This window comes from Lactuca serriola, chromosome 3 (assembly GCF_051521515.1).
Source record: "Lactuca serriola cultivar US96UC23 chromosome 3, Lser_US96UC23_V15, whole genome shotgun sequence".
Classification (NCBI taxonomy): Eukaryota; Viridiplantae; Streptophyta; class Magnoliopsida; order Asterales; family Asteraceae; genus Lactuca; species Lactuca serriola.
Genome location: NC_136410.1, coordinates 14,815,920 through 14,835,442, shown reverse-complemented (window position 1 = coordinate 14,835,442; position 19,523 = coordinate 14,815,920).

Here is a 19,523-nt window from a genome sequence, read left to right as displayed (position 1 = left end):
TCAAGTAACATTGGATCGACTACCAGGATCCTAATTCTTTTCCCACAAGTCTATGAAGTTTGGGATTTACACGTTGAAGACTACGCTCTCATTCATGAAGAGCATGCAACCCTAATATAGGATGCAATGACGAAGGAGACCTTCATGCACACCGCTACAAGAAAACTCATTAAGACTCAGGCTGAATATAATGAACTTCTTATTAATGTTAAGGAAGTTGCTCAAGATGAAAAAGACAAGTTCCAGAGTAACATCAAGGCCATGTGAATAATCAGGTTTGCTTTACCTCCAAACACTTTTCATGTGGCAAGTTCGTGTGAAAATTCAAAGGAAATATGGGACAGATTGAAGGAGCTTTACTCTAGTGATGTAGATCTGGAACACTCTATACAAACCTTACTTTTGTCAGAGTTTAGTGCTTTCGCTCAGAAGCCAGAAGAGAAACTGGATCAAACTTTTAATTGGTTTAATCATCTCTTGAGTAGGATGCTTAAACACAATATTAAGTATGAGAAGATAGAGCAGAAAGTCACTTCTATGAATAAATTGAGGTCCGAATGGAAAGCAGTAGTCTCAACTATGAAAGCTCATGAGCAGTTTTAGAACTATTCTATGGCACGGCTGGTAGGAATTTTGAGATCCCATGAAGACGAAGTGACAAAAGATTCAAAACTTGTCACCAGTTTGGGTTCGTTGGCCCTGGTTGCAAAGGGCAAAAAGGTTTCAGAAGAAGAGTCATAATCCGACCTCTCGGATTATGAACCCGCCAAGGTAGAATATGCTATGATGGTTTCTAATCCTAAAAGGTTCATTAAAAAGAACTTCAGTCGTTTCAAGGGCAGAAACAGGACAAGAAACTTTAACTCTGAGAAGTCTAGGGATGGAGCTACAAAGGCTTGCAAAAGGATGAGGAAAACCAAGTGAAAAAGCTGCTTGGTGACTCTGGTTATGAGTATAACTATTGCCATGGCAAGAAACATTTTGCTAAAGAATGCATGCTAAGAAAGAGGAATAAGAAGAAGGAAGAAGAGAAGAATGAAGCTTACTATCTTCAAAATATAGAAGAGATGAGAAAGAGAAAGAATTCTAAGAATGTGAAACCCTCTTTGGTCGTACAGGAGGATGGGGATGAGTTTGGTCGAGTTGTGGTATGGTCAATAGATTCGAAAGATGAAGAAGTCTAAAAGCCGACGCATGGTGAATGCTTTGTTGCGAAGGCTGTTGAGCATGAGTATGCTGGTAAGTGTTTGATGGTGTAAAGCGGAGTCTCAGAGAAGAAGGAATTCACAACTGATGCAGGTCATCCTACCGATAACTGTTTTGTAGCTAGGCCTGTTCCAGAACAGATGAAGGAGTGTGAAAATGTCATCAATAAGGTACACTCTATACTTCAATCTCGTAATATTCCTTTCACACGCTATGAATCTGAATTGGAGGATTTGAATTATACTTTCTCTACTTTTAGTGATAGTTTAAAGATAACTCGTCTAAACAATTCTAACCTTACTGATCAAATCAGTAGATTAACAAGTAAAAGTGAATAGAGACAAATGTGGATAGAGAAGTTGGAGTTTGAGTTAAATAGGTCTAGGGATGATGTTATTTATTTGAAATGAGACAATATTGCTTTGTTAAAACAGCGAAACATCATTTGTTTAATTGTGAAGCGTCTTTATTTTAACATTACCCAACTGCATCTTGACTGTGGAATAGGTGAAAGGATACACAAAATGATTTTACCCTTTCTAGAATTGAAATAGGATGAAATAGATGCATAGTGCTACAAGTACGAATCCATAGTCTCTTCTGAAGAGGTTTCAAATGCATACCGTGTTGGACTTGACAAAATAGAAGCCTACATATAATCCAAGGACCATAAGAACATGGTAAAACAAGTGTTGGATGAGAAAGATAAAGGTCAAATTAAATCTGATACTATGCAAAAATTTGACTCTTTATGCACTAAATTGAGTTCAGAAAACACTTTCGACGCCGAAAATGTTTACGAATTTGACGAAAGTGACAGGAGTGAAATTTATGTGGTGGATGAGGTTGATTGCTCAACATTTGTTCAAAATAATTCTGAATCAAAGAAAAATCTTATTTCGGAAAAATCTATTGAATACGTTTGTATTCATGAGAGTAAAGAACCCACTTTTTTAATAGAAAAAGTTGTTATCTTTTCGAAAGTTAAAACTGTTCCAAACCAAGTGCTCGTAACAATCGGACTTGATACTAAAGATACTCTAGAACTCACAATCATTGTAAAAAAATGATAATGCTGACAGTTGTCTTGAATTTATCTGGGATGATCCGATAGATAATGCAGATGAGACAAGAGGACTGTCTAAACTAACCTTATGGAAAACCAAAGTAAGATATGTGTCACATCCACTTAATTCCACCAATCCCTATAGGAATTAGGAAAGTCCTAGTGGCACCAAAGATGTCCATTGCGAAACCTTTTCTGAATCGTCCTGTCCTAAGATCCAAAAGGAAAATCCTAGATCTAAGGTTCATTTGTTTGCAGAAGAAATGATAGCTAAGAGAAGGTAGATGAACAATAAATATAAGAAAAATCAACAAGCTAGGAAACATTTTTGGGAAAATCATAATTCTTATAACTATAATGCTAACTCAGTAAGCTCTCTGGTTCGTAATGTGAAATCATCTCTTGTTCAAAGTTCGAAACCAAAACCTGTTCCGAAACAGGTTGCGAAACCTCTGGTTACAAAACCTATTGCGAAACCAGAGCATTTTGCAAAATCTCAAGTTTCGAAACCTACTAAAAAAGCTAAACTAAAATTTTCTCCAAAATCTGATGTTACAAAACACATCTAAAGATTTAAGGGCAAAGCCAAACTAGTTTCAGAACCTGAAATTTGTTCTAAGGATTCCGAATCTAAGTTGAAAAAGGAGGAAAAGAAAATTACGAAAAGGAAATCAAGCAACAAATAGCTTCAAAACAAACAAAAATTCCTTTTAAAAGACATTCAAATGATGAAAAGATTATTGTTTTCAAAATAACAAAAGGAGAGAATCCAACTTTGATAAAGAGATCCTATTTAGTTGATGAATCAATAACATTTTCTGTTCTTAAGAAAACCTCACGAGGACCCAAGCAACTTTAGGTTCCTAAATCTCTCTGAATTTCGTAGGTGATTCGTGACGAACAATACGACTCTGATTGGTACATCGACCATGGTTGTCCGCGTCACATGATAGGAAGGAAGAACTTAAGGAATTCCGAACATTGAAGGATGGTGGCAAGGTGAAGTATGAAAATAATGCCGCATGAGAGATCAAAGGATACGACATGATCACAAATGGCAAATTCACTATTTGCAAGGTAGCCTATGTAGAAGGCCTGCAACGTAACCTAATAAGCGTTTCTCAATTGGTTGTAGGTACAAGGCTGAAGGTTTCATTTGATGATGAAGGATCTGAAATAATCGAGAAGAAAACAAAGGCGGTGCTATTAAAATCCAAAAGAAAGGGAGAGATGTTTCCTTTGAACATTAAACCAATAGTAAGGAAGCAATCAATTTTCCTTCTTACGAAAGCATCTTCGGATGATAGTTGGCTTTGGCATCGAAGGCTCTCGCACTTAAATTTCAAGGACATCAACAAACTCGTACTTGGCGATCTTGTGGGAGGATTTCGTCTTCTAAAGTATGACAATAGGCATCTGTGTGCGCTTGTGAACTAGGCAAACAAATTCGGAAGAGTCACTCCACGATTATAAATACCAAAATCATTGAGCCACTTGAACTCTTACACATTGATCTTTGTGGCCCTTCTGCAATTGAGAGTATTGGTGGTAACAAGTATATTTTGGTTATTGTAGATGATTTTTCCCGTTTTACCTAGGTTTATTTTCTTAAACAGAAATCAGATGCCACCTCGAGGTTAAAGGATTTTATAAAGCTAATCAAACTTCAGTTGAAAAAGCCAGTCAGGAATGTTCGCAGTAATAATGGTTCTGAATTCAAAAACCAAGTGTTTGAAGAATTCTTGACTGAAAAGGGAGTTGCTCACAACTTCTCTGCTCCTTACACTCCTCAGCAGAATGGAGTCGTTGAAAGACGAAACCGATCTCTTTACGAAGCTGCGAGGACCATGCTTTCATTTGCGAACTTACCACTATATTTATGGGCTGATGCGATCAGAACTGCCTGCTTTACTCATAATCAATCCGTAATTAACAAAAGATTCTCAATCACTCCTTACGAGATTCTTAATAAACGAAAACCTAACGTTAAGTTCTTTCATGTGTTTGGTTCTAGGTGTTTCATTTTTAACTCCAAAGAGCAAAGGAACAAGTTTGACGTGAAAGCAGATGAAGGAATCTTCTTAGGGTATTCTCTTACTTCAAAGGGATATATGATTCTAAACAAGAATTGAATAAACTTACTATGTCACTTTTGATTATAATTATCTCAAGAAGTATCAGAAGTCCAACAGTCCATCCGGAGAGATTTTTCCATCCACACCATCTCAAACGATTTCTCTAATGAACTTGCATGAGGAATTCATGGATTTTTTGATGATCCTGAGGAAGCCATCTCCTCTGAATCAAAGGCTAAGGATAATCAAGAGGATGAGTTAAAGAAGATCATCGATGATGCCACAAAAGATATCGAATCCGAACCGCAATGTCCGAAGGATCCAGATGTCAAATGATATTCCGAAGACTTTTGAAGTTCCACCCTAGACACAACCTTTTACTACTACATTTCAGGCGAGGGTTCCAATTCAACCTCCACATTCGAAAAATCAGTTGAGGGGGAGAATTCAAACCATGAATTCAATACTGATATACCTATCCAGAGGGAGAATCCTATTCCAAATATTGAGTCACATGCAAACTCCTAGGGGAGAATGAGAATGAAAATAATGACACCGATGTTTAATCGGAATTTGAAGATGTTAATGCCAAATTGGATCCAACTTATGGTCCAAACTACCCACCATTAACCAAATGAACCAAAGATCATCCCATGACTCGAGTCATCAGAGCATTAACCTTAGGAGTTCTCACGAGAGCTCAACAAAAAGTGAATCAAACTGCATTATTTTCAAAGATGGAATTTTGCATGTTCAATTCGTGCATCTCCAAAATTTAGCCCAAGAATGTAAAGATTTCTCTTGATCACCCGGATTGGGTGCAAGCTATGTAGGAAGAGCTTAATGAATTTGAATGCAAAAAGTATGGAGACTGATTCCAACTCCGAAGGATTTTCTGTGGTCGGTATGAAATGGGTGTTTCGGAACAAGCTTGAACAGGAAGGAAATGTCATCCGGAAGAAAGCTCGGTTGGTTGTTAAAGGATACTGCGATGAAGAAGGTAGAGACTACAAAGATACATTGGCACCAGTTGAAAGGCTTGAATTTGTTCGCATTTCCTCGCATACGCAGCTCACAAGAACTTTAAAGTCTATCAGATGGATGTCAAATGTGCCTTTCTGAATGGTGAGTTAGAAGAAATGGTCTACGTAGAGCAACCTTCGGGTTTCGTAAATGAGAAGTATCCAAACCATTGCTACATTTTGGATAAGGCAGTGTATGGATTAAAACAAGCTCCTCGAGCATGGTATGAAACCTTTACCCGATTCTTAAAACAAGCAATGTTTAAACAAGGCTCTTTCGACCCAACCTTCTTTCGTAAGAAAGATGGTGACCATTTGATGATCATCCAAATCTATGTTGATGATATCATTTTGGGATCAACCAATCCTAGATTGACTACTGAATTCCGAAAGTTGATGGAGACTAAATTTGAGATGAGCTCAATGGGTCCTATTAATTTTTTTTCCATGGTTTAAATATTAGACAGAGTTTAGAGGGGATTTTTATCAACCAGGAAGCCTATGCCAAGTCATTACTTGCGAAATTCGGAATGGTAGGAGATTCACGAGTCAAGGTCCTGATGGAATTCGGAAAGAGGCTAATACCGTCTTTAGATAAACATGTTGCATATATTACACTCTATAGGCAGATGATTGGATCATTAATGTATCTAACGACTAGTTGTAGAGACATTATGAACCACACGTGACTGCTGTGAATAATATTCTGAGATATCTCAAAAAGATCATCTTCTCTAGGAATATGGTATCCTTCAAACTCCAGATTCTTTGTGCAAGCCTTTCCGGATGCTGATCTAGGTGGATGCGGTCTTGATCGTAAAGACACTTCTGGAGGATGTCACTTTTTATTTTTCCCAATAGATCCAACTTTTATTATCTCGTCCTAATGAACTTCAATACCAGTTTAAACAAGTGCACAATTCAGTAATCGTGTTAAAAGTTAATTGCATGATTAGGGGAGTCACCGCTGAACTAAAATTGCTTTCTCTCTATTAAAATTTCCTAGTATTTAAATTGAGTTACTCTTCTATAATTTTCTTCTTTTATTAATTTTAATTTTCAGAAATAACCCGCCCCCCTTTTTACGTTTTATAGCTCTGTGAACAATTAGTACGTGCCTTATGCAAAGAGGCATAGACTTTAGAATGTGTCCCTGACGATTCGACCCTACTTACCTGTACTACCTATTAGTGCAATAGAGCAGTTTCCATTTATTTTTATTTGTTTAAATCGTGCGTGATAACGGTTTTAACAATACTTGTTTTGGTTTACCTCAAAGGGATTCCCCAGTTATTCGATTTTCGAGGAGACTGAAAATCCTAGCGGCAATATTCACGTATCTCAAACGGAAACAACTACCAATTTAATTGATCATCCGATTGTTTCCATCCCTGAGACGACATCTGTCACAACACCCATAGTTTCACTAACTGAGTCCACTACAAAGGAGGTTCGAACTTCAGGTATCCCTGTGAGCGTATCTAATACGAATACAAATGCCACTATGGGTGAAGGGACGAAGAATATGGAAGCCCTTGGTACTTCTTTTCTTGAAACCTCCACTATTCCTGCCATTCTTATTCTCTCTTCTACTATCGAAACAACACCACTTGATAACTCAACTTCGTTACCACCCTTAAATACCATCTTCACTTCATGCTTCTACAATATCACCAACATTCTCCACAATCATGCATGAACCAATCACAACCCTTTTCTCTTCTCAATTCTCAAAAGGAGAAAGTATAGTACAAGAAGAAGAACCCGACGATGATGAAGTGATGGTTTCTTTTGTGGATTTACAGTTCGATACTGAAGAAGACAACATTCCTGATAATATGCTTATGTTAGGAAAGCAGTTTAAGATTCTCAATAACAAGCATAACTCCTTGTTATAAATTCAAGCTGATACAGAAGGACGAAATGGTGTTTCTGGGGTTGAAGTGGACCTTATGCTCAAATCTCAGGAGAAACATATTAAGCTTGCAATGGAGACAATTGAGCAACAACATGATGAACGTTTAAAGAATCATGCTCGAACTTTTGAATATGAGGTTACAAAACTTCGTGATGTTGCAAGAGAACGTCATGAAATTTTTATTAAGCAAGTTAAGAAGCTGGAAGATTCTGTCAATCTCAAAGTGGAAGAGCTTAAGTTTTAAATGACGAAGGAAGAGGAGAAGATAGAGAAGAATTACTACATTTTTCATGGCAAGGTTGATGATGCAATAACGAAGCTTGTGGAATATAACAACTTGTATTCATCCAAGCTTGATGCGAAATTAGAATAAGATTCCAAAGTTTTGGAAAAGATGGAGGAATTTTTGAACAGTCTAAAAGAATCTTTGTCGAAGATTGATTTTTCCCAACAATCTTCGGTTTCACATGAATCTATCTCGAACATGATTTCTTCTATTGAATCGAATATCAAGGCAGGGCTTGATCCTATTCTTAAGTTGTTCCTTCTATTGCCAACAAATGCCCACCAGTAAAACATGTGGTGCAAGGGGGAGAAAAAGGTGTTGGACCTTCGAAAGATACTGATCAAGATACAATTTTAGGGAAGGTGATATCGACTCAAATTCCGACATCAATTCCAGTTTCGTTAACAACCACTTCTACAACTACAACATCAAGACCGATATCGAAAGGCGTTGATATTGGATAAAGTGCTAAGGGATCAAGGTCTAGTTCGAAACCACCTCCTTCGAAGGATGATAAAGGAGACAAAGGGAAAGGCATTAAGATTAATCCTTCTAAAGAAGAGAAAAAGAAGAATGTGGAGATGGAAATTGAAAGGCATGGACAGATTAATAGCATTCTAAGGCAACAAAAAATATGATCCACTAAGTGTAAACAAAGGTGATCCAAGCAAACACCGGTGTTATGAAACAATTAAAAAAGTTGTTTTATTGGGGAATAAGCATGATTTTGGAAAAAAAATCCAAAGAAGAGTTATGAGATTGATAACTATGACTTTAATTATTTGGATTTTCTGATAAATCATATGTTGTTTGATTCTACATAGTACAAGTTGGCTGATCAGTTTGAATACCAAGAAGAGTATAAGAGACTGAAGATGAGATTTCATGTAGCCTTAAGAAAGAAAGGATAGGAAGTATGGTCTTCGGTAAAGATTGTTAAGGTGTTGAATATTTCAAGAGAGAATCTGTTCGAAGGTCTACTACAAAATTTTCGCTATTTTGTGGTCAGAGCGAACAATGCAATACGTGACTTTTCAATTGCTAACTTCCCTTTAATGAACATGAATGATCTAATCAATGTGTTGAAGATTCTAATCACTTTTGATGTCTCGAATATTCAAGTGAATAACAAGGATGATTTCCTTATATGGTTCGATCATATCAAGGTTTTCGTTGATAACTACTATGATTTCCTAATTGTCACTGATATCGAGCTGGCAATGGCTGTGAATAGAATTTCAAAGGTTCCACAGTCAATGTTGAAAGGGAAGATTGATCTCAAAGATTATGTTGATGGAAAAAGCAAGAATGGGAAGTTGACCAAGTTTTTGTTCCAAGTTTGTGACGTAGAGAGATAAGAGAATTCTCAATATACTAGTCTGCTAATTCGTCTCATGTGACAACCCTAAATTTCTAACTTACATTCATCATTGTAATTAAAGTTAGCTTCGTTTTGCTATTTTATAATGAAGTTTTGGGTCTAAAAGAGTGCTTAAAAAGTGCTTAAAACTTAGTATATTTGAGTTACGTGTTGGAGGATGGATTAGATTAGGAGTAGCATTAGAAAAACGGGCCAAACACACCAAACCTGGTGTGTGCGGCCGCACACTAGAGTGTGCAGCCAGCCAGCCGCACATATGCCAACCACACACACCTCCAACCGCACACACCCTCCTATAAGTACTATCCTTGGTCATTTTGATCATTGCTTACACTCTTGCAAAGCTAGGACTCGAAAATCCTCTCAAGTATCATCCGGAAAGGTAACATCTTTCACCAAGAACACCAAGAACACCATGTTTTCTGGCAGCACAGGCTTCTGGCAGCACACCTGGCCGCACACACACATATAGTGTGTATTTTGGCCATACACTCCCTTATATAGCCTTTTAACCCTTCGTACAATCATTTATGGTTGTAACACTTCAATATAAGTGTTCACTAGTCCCTAAGGTGGTCCCAATTCATTAATTAGTTGTTCATAACACTAATTATATTCATATATGTGTCAATATATGCTAAATAGGATTCGCGTGTGTACTCAAGTCACCACTTGATACTTAGCAATTGATCCAACATTTTCATTAGAACCACTCACTACAGGTGAGTTCATACCCATTAATCAATGTTTTAACTATTTTCAAATGTTATATGGGGTGGGGGGATACAAGTAGAATAATGCTAGTTATTATATCAAGCACATGTGATTAATGAGCAGCATTCAAATGATTGGCTACTCATTAGCCGTTTTACTAAACAGTTTCCTTCAAATGTCTTTCATAAACACTTTATGTGTTTAAAACTCCTTTTTTCTCTATACATTTTACTCTGTATATTACTTTTCAAACTTATTTACAATTGTGTTTCAAACAAATGTTTCTTTATACTAAACCGTTTTATCAAACCCATGCCTTCAAACCGTTTTATAGATTGACATCAAGTCGATCTTTTCTTAAGATAATAATTATGTTCAAAGGTTTTACAAAAGTTATTTATGCTTCTATATTATAAATTGCATGCCTCTATATGTATAGTTATATAAGAAATGTTTAAAAGACTTAGGAAGGTTATCCACCCTATTTCCTTTTCGCGCTTGAGATGTGGTCTGGTGGGATATCGGGTACTCGTCCGAAGGTCGTTTAAATATTAGTTATATAACATATGTACATAGATAGTCATAAAGGCCCTTCCAGTTCATCCCATGCCCTTGGGTAGCAAGGGTATATATCCATGTCCATACGTACCAGTTAGATCACTAGTAAACTACCATGCGGGTAGTTTAGGAAGATACTAGAACTATTACTAGAATGCGATACCATACAATGAGTTAGTTCATTCATGAGTCAATACTTGCTAGAACATTACAGTACATTACTATACTTGCTAGATATAGAGCACGTACATTACAGCTAGAACATTACAGTACATTACTATACTTGTTAGATAGAGAGAACATACATTACAGATAGAACATGTCAGTACATTACTATACTATTACATAGATACGTTACATGGTCACACTTACATGAGTACAATTACATGATTACACTTACATGAGTACACTTACATATACATAGAACAGATGTCACTAGGTGCTATAGTATGGACCCAGTTTAGGATCTAACTATACTGATGAATCACAACGCAATTGTGATAGTTATATCGAGTATACATGATCATAGTAATGTGGATGCTCACGGCTTGCAGATATGCAGGGGTCGTGGGTAGGTCCCAAAATCCCTTTGATAGGGGAGCGTACAGCCTGGGATCTAGACATCATATTATACCTTATCCCTCAAATAAGGCAGTTGAGTACCGATGTAGTTATTTATTACAAATGCTACAGTACTTAGAAGTATTACCCTAGACTTAAGGTAATTGGTACAGTTGTAGTTCGGTACTACACCATAGTACTATTTCATTTTCCCATTACATTCACTTCGTGAATATTCACACGACGCACGGTAATGTAGAAAACTATATTTTTGGTTAATGATAGTCAGAATTGAGAAATACTCACTCTTACAAGAGACACACACATACTCTAGATGCCTTGGTAGAAGGCTACATAAAGATCAATCGGGTCTTGGTAGAAGATTGGTATCAAAGCATTGGTTATAGTGAATTAAGTATATCAACCCATAAAAGATATACTAACTATAAATACATAAGGGATAAAAATACTCTGACCAAGAGTTTATACTTTAAATAATAAAACATTAAAATAAAGTATACATGCTTGCATTCATACTAAAATCAGTGTCACTAGGACAGTACAAAAGAATTACGATTGTTGGGCAGCGCAAGTGGGCTTAGAGACATATGTGAAAAACTGGGAAGATATAGCCTGATCACCTATATTATCCGAAGGTTGACTAGCATGTGCCTAAGTTTAATTGTGTGGTTGCAACAATGCTAAAATCTTACCAACCCTACCACAATGAGAACAATAGAACATAACATTAAACTTAAAATACTATAGGAGTATTTGGTGTTACTATAAGTACGTTATACTTGAGAACTAAAACGGGATCTTCATTACTAAGTTGATAGTTGCTACGTGGATACACTAAGACTATATGTAATTAGGATGTTATAGACTTAGAATCTGTGAAAATTTTACTTCACCCCGATTCTGTATGAATTTGGAGTTAAGATCACTTATTCGAAGGCCTATCCTGTTTCGATTACATATAACTGGTATGCACTTCACAAATAGTGATGTCACTAATGAAGATTTTCTAAATAATTATCTAGATAGTTCGTCTAATAATTATTTCTTACCCCAATTCTCGCATAGATAACATGGCTAGACTCCATCCCCGCGACAACCAATATCTTCCGAACGAAGTCATTGCTGGTTGGCTTGGAGAAGAACTAGAGAATGATCATCCTATCCCTTTGAATGATCACCATGATGAAGACCTTTCGGACGATGCTAATTCCGAACCAGAGGTTGAGAACCTACCCCAAGCAGCTCCCTTTCCAATCCCTAACCCTCGTCCGGCTTTTCATGGTCCGACGCCTCCATGGGTGGAATGTTTGGGGGCTCAGCAGACAGAGTCTTGCCAATCTTGGTCCGCAAAGTGGCCTGAAATGAGATTCAAGGCAGGATAGCCCTACATCAGATCACTGAAGTTGTCGCCAATGCGAGAATGCATACCCTCCGCACCATTCGTCTAGAAGATGCTCGCGAGAGATCTGAGAGAAACCATGAAACCCTGCTGCAAACACTGGCTGAATCACGAGCCGAAGTCATAGAGCTCCAAGTACGCCAGAGGGTGTACGAAAGACACCTACTTGACGTGGAACGTCAATTGGCTGAACTAAGAGTTCACCAGAGGGATGACCGTCGCCAGTAGTAGACGCTTTACTTTATTTTCTTTATTAAAAGGAATCGTTTTTCCGTCTATGCCCGATATGGCATTTTCTATGAAACTATCTTGTATTGTAAGTACTTTTGGTTATATCTTTATGCTGTCAAGAACTATCTTCTCTGGATATGATGTAAGACCTTTACAAGGTTATTTCCCCGAATCTTTATGTCACGAATATCAAAGATATTGACAGTCGACTAACTTCTGTGTCATTCTTTATTCAAGTACTCTTACCATACTTTCATTTGAATCTATCTGAGACATGCTTTAGTCAAGTCATTGGACTATAGTAATTTAGCTTCGGAGACATTTCCAAGTCTCTTTTAGTGGTTGGATCTTGACATTCACCAACCCACGATACCTCGGCTTGAACGACAAACGTCTTGAGATCATTCTACGAACTTACTTCCACCCGTTACTAGGAGTGCATAATAGGGATGTAGGTCAACCCCTTCATAAACACACCTCCACTCAGTACTAGTACCGCATCATAGGGATGTAGGTCAAATTTTCGAAAACATAATTCTATTCTTTTCATAACAGTCGAACTACACCTAGGGTCAACCAGAATCGCTCACAAAATCCTTATCTTTCGTGTTACAGAATCATGTCGTCATCCAAAAACGATCAGCCAAGCAACGAAACCCCTATTCTCCATATCGACGCCGCTACATTACAAGTTGTAGTAGCAGCTGCTGTGACAACTTTCCTTACACACCTCAACCCAGGCATCACAAGCCAGACTGACAATGGAGTCGAGAGTTTCAATGGTAATACCGAATCGGGAAACCAACAAACAGTAACAGTCACAGGCTCGGAAAGCCGAAAGACAGAGAACAAGAAACGAAGGCGTCAAGCTCGGAAGGAATGCAAGAAATCCCAAAAACTTGCCATACAACAGCAACAAGTGGAAACCCCTGCTATTCCCGTACCGAGCAGGCCATACGAGGGAAAATTCCCGAAGTATGATAAGTGTAGTTTCCATCATCATGGGGCTTGCCATGAGATGAAATGTTGCAATTTCCAAAAAATAGGACACCATGCTCGTGGCTGTGGAGCACCAGCACGACCCATCACTCAACTCCCTTTCATCGGGACTAACCCTACACACGAGAGTAGTTATAACGTCGAACGCTTTAGGAAGCAATTTTCAAAGTGGATTAACGAGGAAGGCACTCATGTCCACATAACACTGGCTAAACACCGCAATCCCGTCACCAAAGCTAGTACTAGCCAGTCATGCCCCCAATGCGGGGAGATAGGGCACTTCAAGAAGGATTTCCCTATAGCAAAGAACTCTGGCGCAGATGGGAGGATTCTCAGGATCACAGCTGCGGGAGAACCTGCTCCGGAACCCATGTTAATGTAACTAAGGCGTTGCGTTGTAACAGACTTATAAACTACCCAGGACTAGTGCAACTAGAGTCTTACCTTTCGCGAGATCTTGTCTGTATAGGGATACTTCGGGAAAATTCCCGAAGTATGATAAGTGTAGTTTCCATCATCATGGGGCTTGCCATGAGATGAAATGTTGCAATTTCCAAAAAATAGGACACCATGCTCGTGGCTGTGGAGCACCAGCACGACCCATCACTCAACTCCCTTTCATCGGGACTAACCCTACACACGAGAGTAGTTATAACGTCGAACGCTTTAGGAAGCAATTTTCAAAGTGGATTAACGAGGAAGGCACTCGTGTCCACATAACACTGGCTAAACACCGCAATCCCGTCACCAAAGCTAGTACTAGCCAGTCATGCCCCCAATGCGGGGAGATAGGGCACTTCAAGAAGGATTTCCCTATAGCAAAGAACTCTGGCGCAGATGGGAGGATTCTCAGGATCACAACTGCGGGAGAACCTGCTCCGGAACCCATGTTAATGTAATTAAGGCGTTGCGTTGTAACAGACTTATAAACTACCCAGGACTAGTGCAACTAGAGTCTTACCTTTCGCGAGATCTTGTCTGTATAGGGATGCTCGTGCTGCGTATACTTGTCTTTTATAGTATACCTTATTCGCAGCAACAGTCTTGTCGTAAGTCTAAAGTACTGTAACTCTGTTCATGGTTGCACAGTTGTGTTTCGTCTGTAAACGTCTTATGTTCAAATCTAATGTCTTTAAGTTTCAGTATGATTCCGACATTATCATACGACTCGATTCAATTTGATCCTCACGAAAACAGCTTCATGCGTACGTCTCTTTATCAGTAAACGTCTGTTTAGCGAAACCATCATTTTTGAACACCGAAGTACTCATGCCAGGAGTACCTCTTAGTTATATTCTTTTCCAAAGAAACCCCCGAAGTACCATTCGTGCAGTACGTCAAGTTCAATCCAAGGATTCATACGATTGATCTATCACTAAGGAATGTATACATAAGAGTAATATATAATCAAGGTTCTACAGGTTTAGAAGTGATGATTCCACTTTAACTTCTTCTTCCCCAATGGGATGTGAGCTTAAAGAAGAATCAGTTATTCGACTACCTTTTCAATCTTAATTATATACGACTCGTATACACGAAATTTTGATTGTGAACCATGTATGAATTCTAATACGAACTTTAGGACGGAGAACTGCCTAAGCCTACGAGTAATCGCATCGTCATGTGAACAAACTTAGAACCTAGTACGACTCTTGTAAACAGATCGCCTTATAGTCTAAACACCTACGGAGATACCAGAACAGTACAAACAACTTAACGAACTGCACATCGATAGAATAAGAAGATTAGGCTTCTCACCCTGGAGAACCCCCAGTCTTATTCTCCCAGAGATCGACGGATTGCATCGTATGTGCCTCGGATATCGAGGACTCCGTCGAGATTTTCATTAGAAATTGTTATCTCTGCCTAGCATAGATGAAACGAGTCTGAGATCCGAATATCACTAGTTCTAGTGTTAGGGTAGGATGTCCGGAAGACTATCTTCCGAACTCGATGCGGACACTTCGAGTCCATAGTGATACCCTTCGGATAGGACCAATACGCCCATAGCTTTCATGAGCTAAATGAATAGGGTACGTCTTTCTTACTTGGATCAGTTCGTCATTTCTCCATGTAATGACTCACTTATCTACCCTTGTAGTAAGAAGGTACCCATGGAAACATTACCTTCAGAGGAACTTTTCGCAAAGTTCTTTAGGCACGAGTTTTGAAATTGAGGAGTTAAATTTCTACGACACACTGTAGTAATATGGGAAATTTTGAGTACTTTTTCAATTTGTCAAAACCGTTGAGCATTTGTCGACACCGGAGACGCCGACAGTCATTCGCCAAATTCTAGGTCTTACCGACCTACTGTCATAGTTCATCCAGAACTCCTCGCAAATCAGAGAAACCTTTACGACTTTGACCCAGCAAGGGGTGGCCCTTGACTGAGAAGTTAAACGAGAAAAAGAAACCTTGGAGATTCCAAGTGAGAGACCAAGTTCTTTAGGAAAACTCACTATTAGGAATGGCCTAATGCGCTTCGCTTCACATGGAAAGCTAAATCCAAGTTAGTTAGGACCTCCGTGATTCTTACCAGAATCTGTCCTGTACCTCGCAAACTAAACCTACTCCGCGAACTCGGTAACGTACATTTTACCCTTCGCGTCTCGATCTTGAAACAATACCTTTCCGTAAGGACTCTCGTAAGCCACTCGACGAGGTCGAGATTAACGAGATCCTTGCCTTCGTACTAGAACCGTGGTGACCCTCGACCGAGAGGTCAAGCGGACGAAGCAACGTCGCTGCTCGTTACTGAAGGTTCATTGGGATACCAACCGAGGACCCGATTTCACTTAGGAGCACGAGAACAAATCGGTTAGGAAGTTCCCCACCTCATGACTCGATCATTCGTACCTACTTTATTACCTAAATTATAATTTCGGGACGAAATTCCCTCTAACAGTGGGATGATGTGACAACTCGAAATTTCTAACTTACATTCATCACTGTAATTAAAGTTAGCTTCGTTTTGCTATTTTATAATGAAGTTTTGGGTCTAAAAAAGTGCTTAAAAGTGCTTAAAACTTAGTATATTTGAGTTACGTGTCGGAGGATGGATTAGATTGGGAGTAGCATTAGAAAAACGGGCCAAACACACCAAACCTGGTGTGTGCGGCCGCACACTAGAGTGTGCAGCCAGCCAGCCGCACACAGGCCAACCACACACACCTCCAACCGCACACACCCTCCTATAAGTACTATCCTTGGTCATTTTGATCATTGCTTACACTCTTGCAAAGCTAGGACTTGAAAATCCTCTCAAGTATCATCCGGAAAGGTAACATCTTTCACCAAGAACACCAAGAACACCATGTTTTCTGGCAGCACACGCTTCTGGCAGCACACCTGGCCGCACACATGTGCTGGCAGCACACCTGGCTGCACACCTGGCCGCACACACACATATAGTGTGTATTTTGGCCATACACTCCCTTATATAGCCTTTTAACCCTTCGTACAATCATTTATGGTTGTAACACTTCAATATAAGTGTTCACTAGTCCCTAAGGTGGTCCCAGTTCATTAATTAGTTGTTCATAACACTAATTATATTCATATATGTGTCAATATATGCTAAATAGGATTCGCGTGTGTACTCAAGTCACCACTTGATACTTAGCAACTGATCCAACATTTTCATCAGAACCATTCACTACAGGTGAGTTCATACCCCTTAATCAATGTTTTAACTATTTTCAAATGTTATATGGGGGGATACAAGTAGAATAATGCTAGTTATTATATCAAGCACATGTGATTAATAAGCAGCATTCAAATGATTGGCTACTCATTAGCCGTTTTACTAAACAGTTTCCTTCAAATGTCTTTCATAAACACTTTATGTGTTTAAAACTCCTTATTTCTCTGTACATTTTACTCTGTATATTACTTTTCAAACTTATTTACAATTGTGTTTCAAACAAATGTTTCTTTATACTAAATCGTTTTATCAAACCCATGCCTTCAAACCGTTTTATAGATTGACATCAAGTCGATCTTTTCTTAAGATAATAATTATGTTCAAAGGTTTTACAAAAAATATTTATGCTTCTATATTATAAATTGCATGCCTCTATATGTATATTTATATAAGAAATGTTTAAAAGACTTAGGAAGGTTATCCACCCTATTTCCTTTTCGCGCTTGAGATGTGGTCTGGTGGGATATCGGGTACTCGTCCGAAGGTCGTTTAAATATTAGTTATATAACATATGTACATATATAGTCATAAAGGCCCTTCCAGTTCATCCCATGCCCTTGGGTAGCAAGGGTATATATCCATGTCCATACGTACCAGTTAGATCACTAGTAAACTACCATGCGGGTAGTTTAGGAAGATACTAGAACTATTACTAGAATGCGATACCATACAATGAGTCAGTTCATTCATGAGTCAATACTTGCTAGAACATTACAGTACATTACTATACTTGCTAGATAGAGAGCACGTACATTACAACTAGAACATTACAGTACATTACTATACTTGTTAGATAGAGAGAACATACATTACAGATAGAACATGTCAGTACATTACTATACTATTACATAGATACGTTACATGGTCACACTTACATGAGTACAATTACATGATTACACTTACATGAGTACACTTACATATACATAGAACAGATGTCACTAGGTGCTATAGTATGGACCCAGTTTAGGATCTAACTATACTGATGAATCACAACGCAATTGTGATAGTTATATCGAGTATACATGATCATAGTAATGTGGATGCTCACGGCTTGCAGATATGCAGGGGTCGTGGGTAGGTCCCAAAATCCCTTTGATAGGGGAGCGTACAGCCTGGGATCTAGACATCATATTATACCTTATCCCTCAAATAAGGCAGTTGAGTACCGATGTAGTTATTTATTACAAATGCTACAGTACTTAGAAGTATTACCCTAGACTTAAGGTAATTGGTACAGTTGTAGTTCGGTACTACACCATAGTACTATTTTATTTTCCCATTACATTCACTTCGTGAATATTCACACGACGCACGGTAATGTAGAAAACTATATTTTTGGTTAATGATAGTCAGACTTGAGAAATACTCACTCTTACAAGAGACGCACACAGACTCTAGATGCCTTGGTAGAAGGCTACATAAAGATCAGTTAAGTATTGGTAGAAGACTCCCTGTTATAATAGGAATCATAGGGATTTCTAGGGTTTTCAAACGTTTACAGTTGTTTTACAAACATTTTCATACTTACAATTCATTTACAAACAATTTCTTACATACAAATTAAGACACTAAAATACTTATGATCTCACCAGCTTCAAAGCTGATACTCGCTTTCAAAATTTCTTGTATCCTCAGGTCATCATAGACAGGTACCGATGCAAGGATTAGGGAAGATGGAGCTCGTTGAAGACTCATCTTTCATTTTGATTTATGCTTTAGTGTTTATCAAAATTTGATAGAACACATTTGTATAATAATTATATTATTAAAGCAATGGATGATGTTGTTGCTTGTTTACTACTTTACATTGTTGTGATACTGTACATGACGTCCTCCGCCCCAGAACGTTTCCGTCGTTCTTGGTTTTGGGGTGTGACATCTCAACAACTGCAAACTAACCAATGCAGCTGATAAGGCAGAAATTCGAAAGACTATCGTTTCGTATATGGCGGTTCAAAGAATACTTCACCAGACCAAGAAGATTATGGCATGAGTTTGACAATTTTGAGGAAATTGTTAGGTTCGAAATGTCTAGTGAGGTGCCGAAGTCTTTTTAGGTCCGTGTAGTTTCGAAGTATTGTACTTCGTAATGTATGTATTTTGTAAGGCAATGTTAGATGTCGAAGCATAATGTCTAGTTCTTACATATTTTTTGTGAGTCTATAACACCTTATAAATTGGGTCAGTATAGAAGTAGAGAGGAGATCTTGAGCACTTCACACACTTTTCTCTCTCTTGTACTTGTATACTTGTTCAGACTAATAAGAGCCAACAGAACTTATTTAATCCTATGTTCTTGACGATTTCTGTTCTTGATTTTGTTCTTACTACTCGATTCAAACGCACATCATGATTGTCTTTTGAAACAAACGAATGAAAT